Below are 10316 nucleotides of genomic sequence, written 5' to 3'. Positions count from 1 at the left end.
AAAAATTCTAATTTATAAAAACAATAGCTTTAATTGTGCAAGCACCACAAAGAACCATCTCGTTTATTTATTTATTTGTTTCAGTTTGATGATCAGGGAAGTACACTGGGCCTAAAAAGAGTTCATTTTCAGTGGAGGCGCAGGGAGAAAAGCTCCAGTAGCAATGACAAACATATTAGCATATACACATACAAAGCAAAGAAGTCATACAGCTTTAGCATTCCACAGTAAAATAAAATTATACGTTCTACAATAATATTAATAAAATTTTGCAACTGTACAGTCTAAGAATTAGCAGTGAATTGCAATTGAAATTTTACATTCCACAATAATAGTAGTAAAAATCTAGTAACAGTACAGTCTAAGGGTCATTAACAGTGAATTACAATTGAGGATGAGACACTGTTGGAAATAAACTAACAAAATTTGGCAGTTAAGGAGAAGTAGGGGGCAAATGATATGAGTGCAGAGATGATGCACAGAGTTAGAAGGTGAGTTTTGATATAGGAGGGTCCTATGTGGAGAAGGAGAAAGGGCATTCCCACTTTGAAGATAGGTAGGAATGGAGGAGGGATTTAAAGTCAGAGTGGTTATGAGTATTTCTAAGCGAGAGAGGAAGAGATTTCCATAGTTTAGCTAAGGAGCAGGATAGTAGAGAGTGTCCAAGTGGCCATAAAAGTTTGTAGATTTTGAGCAGGTTCTGATTTTCAGACCTAAGTGAGTGATTAGGAATATAGGTGGTTAAAGTAGGCTGCTTTAAGCTTCAACACTCCACTAAGAGACAAGTGATCATTAAGTCCAGGAGGTTCAAATGCATTAGCTCTAATCTGCCATTTGAACTCCTTATATTCCAGGAAGACATCCATTGGTCCACCCCTATACCCTAAATCCACATGATCAATAACAAAGAATTTAAAAATGTGGTATGGAAATTTCTTAATGTGTTTGTACAAGGCATCTGCCTTGGCCCTTATGTCATAGATGTGCTGGTAAACTCTGTTCCTTAATGCTTTTCGAGTTTTTCTGTATAAAAATTTCCACATGACTGACAAATAGCAATGTAGACCTTTAGATGCTGCAGGTCTAATAAAACCAAACTCCTTAGCAAACACAGAATCCTGTTACAAAATAAAACTACATTGGGTGCAATGAGCGCATTTCTTCGTGCTCCCATATTTTTGTTTTAGCCATAGATGTCTAAAGTAATGTCTTACTGTTCATGTCCTTCTTATAGACAATTTTTGTTTTTTCCCCCACCAGTGCTAGATGTTCAGGATCTACATTGAAAATGTGCCAATTTCTCAGTATAATGTTCTTAATGTCAAAGAACCATAAATTAAATTGGCAGCACCAAAGCTTGATTAAAGCTGTCCTCTACACTGCTCAGGGTTAGACCCTGAGACTGAAAACAAGTACCTAAAAATGGTTTAAAAACTCCATTTTGTCTCTTAACTATAACCTCATTCATAATATCCATAACAAAATACTCGGGGTAAGCCTTCCACTTAAACATATGTAAGAGTTTAACACATTCATCCCTGAACATAGAGTCAACAGCTCCACCACTCAGCATTCAAAAAAAAATCCATGAATAAGTGAACTATGCCACCAATGAAACAATCAAATAATAAATAATATTATAGATAGATATATACATATGCCCAAATCTGGATGAGTGCAATCATAACATTTAGAGATGTGTCTTATGTACTTGTGTATTTTGGCTACATAATGCTAGAGAATGACTATATGAAATCAGAGTTGCATCTCATTGATGGGTATGTTACATATAAATCTGAAAGTATCTGTGGTTGACTGCAGGTGACACCATGTATTGTACCACCAAAATGAGTGCATTGTTCACAGTGTATAGTTGGTGTTGCACAGTGCATGCATTAGTTTGCTTGATTCTTGTTGTTATGTTAGGTGTTTTAGGCATTTCCTTTAACAGCTGGATAGCATACATGTATGGCAGTGATACATTGGCAGTGTACAATGATTCACTCTTACCTGTTCTGGTGGTGGACAGGGTGTTACTATCTACTTGTTCACAGGTTGGTTCATGAATTACACTGCTGCAGTTTAACTTGTGTTTACGCATGCCAAAGGATGCACAGATTTCCCTGGTTTGGCTTTTTTTTCCTTCACTTCTTTGAGGGTTTCCTCTTCTGCAGTGTGTTTATTGGAAGTTTGACATATACTGACATATGCAAAATGTGTTCTTGGTTTACCTGCATAGGTACTGTTTCTTGATATTATTTGTCCATAAACTCTGCATGTCATGTTTCCACTTTGATGCCACATACTTATGTCCAGTTTTGCAATTATAACAGTAATGTTTCTGATATTTCAGAACTGCATGACTCATTGCGTCTCATTTCTATATGTTATTTTCATGTTTACTTGAATATTGTGGTGTGCACTACTTGTAAATAACTTTCACTTTTGAACATTGTTACATATATCATGACACATCAGGTTGTTGTGTTGGTTTGAGGTTGTAAATGAGAGCACATTCCTGTGTGGTATATGCACAGCAGTGAGTAATGTTAATGTTTTCTGCATATGTGTTATCCCAACACAAATTCTCACTGTGTATCCTCATCATATATGACGTTAGTGTTATGCTAATTTCATTTGCCAGATATACGCACATCACTGTAGTAAGTAGTGTACAAAGCCTACACACATGATTACCTAGTAGGGTGTATGTATTACATCTATGTGGATAATTCACATGAGCAGCACTTATTCTGGAGGAACTGTTTCCTGCATACAGATACAGACATGTCTCCTATGTGTACTGCTTATATACATAATCTAATACATATCAATACTTCAGTCACATACCTGATGTCCATATATGCTAATCTGCACTGATGTATGTATGTGGTAACATTGCATTGAAGAGGACAACAATTCCTATTGCATATTTTAAGTCATTCTAGTGTAGTGTTATCTGCACATAATACTCATCATGACATGCAGTATTGCCAAAGAGCTGTGTGTTATGGAAATATTGATTGCTAACAGTCACTAATACATTGCATTTCAGTGGAGTAGAAAAATAGTTTTATCACATTTGTGTTCTCATCTTTACACATCTGTCCATGAACTGTATAATATCTGTGAAGTTCAAGTATAATTAATAGTGGTGGGTGTAGAATTTCTTTAATTATTTGTGTTGTGTACTGATATGGCTATGTAAGAAGATATGAAACACTTTCTTTGCAATGTTTTTGCTAATTGCATTTTACAGAATCCAAAACAAGAGACAGCCCTTCTATCCAGTTGCAATGTCAGAGATAACATGCATGATCACTGCTTGAGGAATCCAAGTCCTATGAGGAGGAAGTCCACAGTGATAATGATAAGAGTCTAGGACATTTAGAAATTTTTGTTCCTGTGGAATACTGAAGATGAATTCCTCAACCTGCTGCCAAAGACCTTAGTGATCAGACTCAAAATGCCATTTCTGATGTATTCCAAACAGAGATTCAGGACTTCATGGGCAACTTCTTACAAGGCATAGCATAGGCCATTTGTGACTTTTTCCAGAAGATCACAATGGAGATCATTTGTGAAGTTTGACTCAACAAGTGAAGGGGTGGTCACCAGAGAGTAAGTATAGTTTTTGTGTTCCTCTTATGTAATGTTGCCACCATTAGTGCCCTGGCATGTATTTGTACACATTTCTTCATACAGCAGTAGTGCTTTCCCTGTTTTTCAGTTATATTATGTCACAGGTTGATCCATTATGGTATCTACTAACATGTCACCATTTGCTGTTTATTACCACTATCATCAATCTCATTTTCTATATAGGGTTGGGGTGTCATGTCAACTGTCACCATCTCTCCCTACTCAGTGCCACTCTCCTACCTTTTTCAACACTCATGCTTGACTGTTACAGGTCTTCTCTCACACAATCTATCCACCTCCTTGCTGTACACCCTCATTTCTTCTTAGTTTCTTCCTGTCTGCCCCACATCTTCACCAGATTGTCTTCTGTTTTTCTGCACATATGCCCAAACAACTGTAATCTGTTTTCTTTGACCTTTTCTGCAATTGTAGCTATTTTGGCTTTTGCTCTTATGTCTTCATTCCTTCATCTGTCCCACAGTGTGCATGCTACCACCCATCTCAGGCACTTCATCTCCATCACCTCTAGCTTCTTCAACTCCCTTGCCTTTATTGCCCAGGTTTCTGTACTGTACAGTAGTACTGGTTACACCACTGTTTTATACATCTTACTTTTAAGCATCTTTGTCATTCTTCTGTCACAGACTACCTCTGACACTCTGTGCCATTTGGCTGCAGCCCCTCTGATTCTAACTTTGACCTCTTCATTCAGACTTCCCTTCTCCTAAACCACCCCTGCCAGATACTTGAAGCTATTAACCTGTTCCACTTTTTTACCTCCTATCTCTATCTCAATTCTCAGCATCTTCTGATTAATACTATTTACGGCCATTACAACTGTCTTATCTGTAGTTAATTTCACCCCTTGTGCCTTTTGTTTTGCATTCCATTCCCCTACCCTTTGCTGAAGTTCTTGCTCAGAGTCTGCCTGTAATACTGCATCATCTGCATACAGCAACTTTACTTATCTGTCACCTCCAGCCTGTTTGCTCATGAAGTCCATCACTAGTATAAACAGCAGTGGGCTCAAAACTGAACCCTGATGCACACCCACTCCCACTTGGATCCCACTGTAAGACTGACCACTATTTGTACTGAGTCATTGGGTCCTTGTTCATAGCTTGCAATAGTTCTATCAATGATTCTGGGACTTCTAACCACCACAAGACTGCCCAAAAAATCTTTCTTGGGACCCTTGTCATATGCCTTCTCTAAGTCAAAGAATGCACAGTTGGAATCTCTCCTCATTTCTAGCTTCTTCTCAAGTATCTGCCTTACTGTAAAAATATTGGGTCAGTTGTGCTGCATCCTGATTTGAATCTGAACTACTCATTTTTCATCTTACTTTCTACTGTTCTGTGTATTTGTTTATCAATCACCCTCTCCAGAACTTTCATGCAGTGTGGTAGGAGTTTGATACCCCTATACTGCCCACATTTGTGTAATGTCTCAACACTGACACTAGTATGCTTATTTTCCAATCATCTGGGATATCCCTCTCTCTCACAATACTGCTATGAGTACCCTCAGGAGCCATTTCACCACTAACTCACCCACCATCTTGACCATGTCTGCTGTGACCTCATCTGAGTCTGCTGCTTTTCCTGACTTCATGTTTCTTAGTGCTGTTCTTACTTCTTATATGGTGGGGTCCTCATCTTCTCTCACAGTAGGCTGTGTCTGGGGCAGTACAGCTTCTGTGGAGTTTTCTTCATTCAGAGGCTTCTGGAAGTGCTCCTTCCATCTGACTTTGATGTCCTATGGACTGGTGAGCAGATCGATGCTAGCATCCCTTATGAAGAGTGTCTGACTATTTTCTTTATCTTTTTGTCTTTGCCTTCCAACCAAATAAATTTTTTTGTGCCATCCACTGAGTCACTTTCCAGAAGCTGGTAGAGTGCTGCTGATGCCATGATCTTTGCTATTGCAACTCCTCTCTTAGTCACAACTCCTCTCTTAGCTTGTTTAGCCAGACAGTATTCCTTCCTAGCCTGGTCTGTCCGTTCTAGCTCTTATTTTTTCCTGCACTCCTTCTTTCTTTTGATGACTTACTGGACTTCTGCATTCTACCACCAGCATTCTTTATGTAACCTTATTTCCATACCTGGTACAACCACATATCTGTAACGTAGCCCTTACACTTGCTATTTTGAGGCACTGCTATTCTTCTTCAACTCCACCTATTTCCTCTTCTTCTTGAGGTGGTAGAGCCCTGAGTAATTCCTTGAATTGTTGTGCTTTCTCTCCAGTCAACTTTCAGATCTTCAGCCTGGTATCTGTTGACCTAAGAGCCTTCTTTGACCATTGCTTGCAGCTGATTGCATCAACCAGTGGTTTATGCTTTGGGACAACTTTTTCACTGGCAATTACTTTGCAATCACTGATTATACTGCAGTGCCCTTTCCTTACTAGGTGAAAGTCTGCATGAGTTGCATGCTGGCCACTTTTGTATGTCATCTTGTGATTGTCTCTTTCTGAGCCATGTGCTGGCTACCCTCAAGCCATTTGCCAGACAGAAGTATAGAATGGCCTCTCCTTTTCTTGTTGCCCCACCCATGTGGTCCCAGGCAGTCACTCATTATCAACACCAATTCCTGTTGTCCTGCTTTATCTAATAGGTCCTGCAACTGCCGTATGACTGCATTCTTTTCCTCATTATCACAACTGAGGGGCATAGGCATAGGCTGAGATTATGAATACTGCCCTATCCTTACACTGGAATTTGACGTCATGAGCCTGTCACTATTTCTGATGACTTCTCTCACTGCCTTCTCAAGCCTCTTCCTCTTGGCGATTCATCTTGAGTAATAGACTCTAGATCCTAAGCCAAGTGGCTTTGCTGCATTGACCTTTCTTCTTGTCTCCTGGATACAAAGGATGTCCAGGTTGCTCCTTACCATCATGTCTTCTACTTAAAAGCCTCATCCTGTCAGTGTACCTACACTGAGTGCAACAATTCTTTGTGTTTGGCAGGTTGATTAGTTTTATGTCCAGCTTTCACTCAATAGAGCTATATCAGGTAACCCAAGCTGGCAACTGGACACTTGCCAGCCAGTAGCTTACTGACCCAAGGCTGGCCAAAAAGGCACATAGGTCCCTGGCATAGGTCAAATTAGGCAGGGTTCTCAACTGGTGTATTACAGGTAAATATCCATGCCCATTTTGGTGATGTTATCCAGCATTACCAAATCACCTAGATTCATCTATCCCTGCCACAGCTCCCAGTCTGTGCTCTCCAATCTTTGAGGATAGTGGATACTACAGTAGATGCCCAAAGCAGTTGGTCCATTCAACTCTTTCCCCTATGGGCACCATGTAGAGTCTGTGCTGCTACTCACAACTCCAATCTTATGGGGAGTTTCAGATGGAAATACTCAGCATTTTTTGGAGATGTGATAAACCTCACAAAGACACAAGGAGAACATGCAAACTCCAAATAGACATCAGTCAGAAGTCAGGATAGAACCCTGTACATTATGCATGGGAGGCAAAGATGTTATCCATTATGAACAAAAAACGAAGAAAAAAAAGCAACTAGTAAATCAAAAGAAGGCTATACAGTTGCCACGCAGGACTGAGTTTATTTAAATAAATGATCCACAATCAGGAAAAAACAATAATAAAATAAAATAAGCGGAGCAAAACACACACGTACTAAGCGCTTTCACCCGTCAAAAATATGGGCATCTTCAGAGTACTGAAAGCTTCGTTCAAATGCACTTCAATTAAATATACTTATTAATTAAACAACGCCCCTAATAAAACAATTGGTCAAGCAATAAAGGTAATAATCAAGCTGTTCACTTCAAGGTAGTAGTATATGAAAATACACTTATTATGTGCTTAATTCAACTTAAAAGTGAATCAGAATGTAAATTCAAATTCTGTACAGAATAGTAAACTTATAAAATAAATTCCTCTATTAGTTAAGATCAATAAATAAAATCGACAAGTAAGATCATTTACATAATCATAGTAAATGAATAGTAATCATAACTATATCATAAATATATCATAAATATAATACATTGTTAAAAATACTATAAAAAATTGAATAATGAATATGCAATATAATAAATAAACAATGAAATATATATATTCTGTATAGAAATGATAATCATTTATGTGTAAAAGGAAATAAAATGTTTAAAATTACATTAAATACAGTATGACTTGTATTTCAAAATACTTGAAATAAAAATATGTTCATTAATGCCTGGTGCATTACTGGCATTAAGTCTCAATTGCCATAAGCACTCTTTTGCTTCAAGTAAATTCCTATCATATACTACTACCTTGAAGTGAACAGCTTGATTATTACCTTTATTGCTTGACCAATTGTTTTATTAGGGGTGTTGTTTAATTAACAAGTATAATTAATTGAATTGCATTTGAACGAAGCTTTCAGTACTCTGAAGATGCCCATATTTTTGACAGGTGAAAGCGCTTAGTACGTGTGTGTTTTGCTCCGCTTATTTTATTTTATTATTGTTTTTTCCTGATTGTGGATCATTTATTTCAATGTTATCCATTATCCTATCTGGTCTCATTGAGATGTGCCATGTTATTGTTTGCACATACCAAATGCCTATTAATGATAGTGATATGACACACCCATCTTCTCTGCAGCACATTTTTTCAGTGTAGCTCATAAATACCCATAGCAGTTGTCTGTTGAAAAATTTGTTGTCTTTTACGGACATAACATACGACCTCTCCTTTCACAGACTCATAAGCTGCATTCCTCTCCTATAGATGTGTGCCTGAAATTAGTGGTTATTTCTACTGAGACCTGCAGGAATACAGTACTGCCTCCTTTTTATGTCTTTTGTTATTAATTACATGTATGTGACTTGTGCTCATAGTTGCCCACATTATAGTATTGTTGCCATTGAATTCAGCCTGTGCTCACATTCCTGTCATGTTGAGAGAGTGTGGAATTGCACTGCTGCTAGAATATGGACTGCATGTGTGTTTCCTCACAATGTTCTGTGTAGTCTATGGATGCATTTCCCTTTTATGTAGTACTTTGATAACTGCATATGCACCTGATGTGATGACAATGCTTCACATGTTTTTTTAATCCCTTTTACATGCACAGAGTCTCTTTGAGCACTTCCATGCACATCACAGGGTGAGAGCACTAACGTGCTAATTTATGTAAAACAGAGACATGTGGTATCCCTATATGTGTGGCTATCATGCTAGTCTACATATTCCTCTCCATCTCCTGTGTGTAGTAGCACCATGGCTATGTGTGGTATACTTCCACCTTGCATTGTCCACATCTGCAGACATTCAGTCACATTGACGTGCCATGTTATAGATGTATTTCAGATTCACAGGATTGTGTCTGTGTGCCCATTGAGCACAGTTAGGTTGGAGTGCTACTACTAAATAATTTGCGTCTACAGTTGTGGCATATCCTTCTGTGGCCATAGTTGTGGCATATTCTCCTATGGCCATTGTCTGCTATGGGTTTTGTACATGTGTGGTATTCCACTCTATGGTGGAACATATGCATTCATAATTTCCCTTCCCACACATGTGTTTTATGCAGTTCTGTCTATTTTGCAGGTATGACATCTGTTTTAATGAGTTTACATGACAGTACATATGGATTATGCATTATGATCATTCTCATTTTGAATCCACATATGTTATGGGGGAAGTCTGTGTTGTTGCACAAGACTGTGTTGTATGTCTACTCTGCACACACATATGTCTTACTTCTCACATAGGGTCATACATTCGTAGGTGATTACTAGGCTAATGGCACTAAGAGGCTTTGTTAAGCCTGGACATGCGTTCACATTTGGACATGCGTTCCCATTTGGACATGCATTCCCATTTGGACATGTGTTCCCATTTGGACATGCATTCCCATTTGGACATGTGTTCCCATTTGTAAATGACAGGATGCATTTCCCAGAGAGTATAAGTATATTTAGTGGTGGTAGGCATGTTGCATATTTTTACCATTTTCTGCAGAATAGCCACTTTTAAGCTGATTGTTCATAGCACATTGCTCTTGAGATGTATTAATAAAAACACTTATGTGTGATGCTTTGCTACAGACATGACCATAATGCTTATTCTGCATAAGCATGCTTCACAGTGGCAATTATGCAATATATGAGAGTTCTGTACATGACCGCTGTAATCCCCACATAGACTCTGTTGCATATATGATACACACAAGCATAACTTTTGTCTATTAGGGTGTGACATGTGACAGTATATTTTACGACAGTTACTTCACTGGCCTGTGACAGTACTGTACTGTAGAGACATTTTGCAGGTTTATATGTTGCTGACACTTGTGCTGACAAATATAAATTCCACGTGTGTTTTCTGCACTAGGGTCACATGATCTCATTTGGCTTCAGCGTACATAGTCTTGACTTTGAGGTGCTATGTATGAATTATCACACTTGTGATGTTGTGCCGTAGAGCTGCAGCTAATGTGTGCGGACGTCGCCATGCACATAATGTGCAGGTACATATCATTTTGTACACAGCAGTATAACAAGTGACTATAGCATATTAGGAATGACCGTGGTGTACATGCCTGTGCCTACCTTCCTGCTCATTTTGCATTGTACCTACCTTTGTCTGTTCTGTGGTGTTCTTTCTCTTATATGCTTCTTACCCATCCTTTTCTCCTCTTACAT

Source organism: Protopterus annectens, chromosome 6.part0, assembly GCF_019279795.1.
Source record: "Protopterus annectens isolate FY-2018-M chromosome 6.part0, PAN1.0, whole genome shotgun sequence".
In the NCBI taxonomy this organism is placed as follows: Eukaryota; Metazoa; Chordata; order Ceratodontiformes; family Protopteridae; genus Protopterus; species Protopterus annectens.
This window is presented reverse-complemented; position numbering follows the sequence as displayed.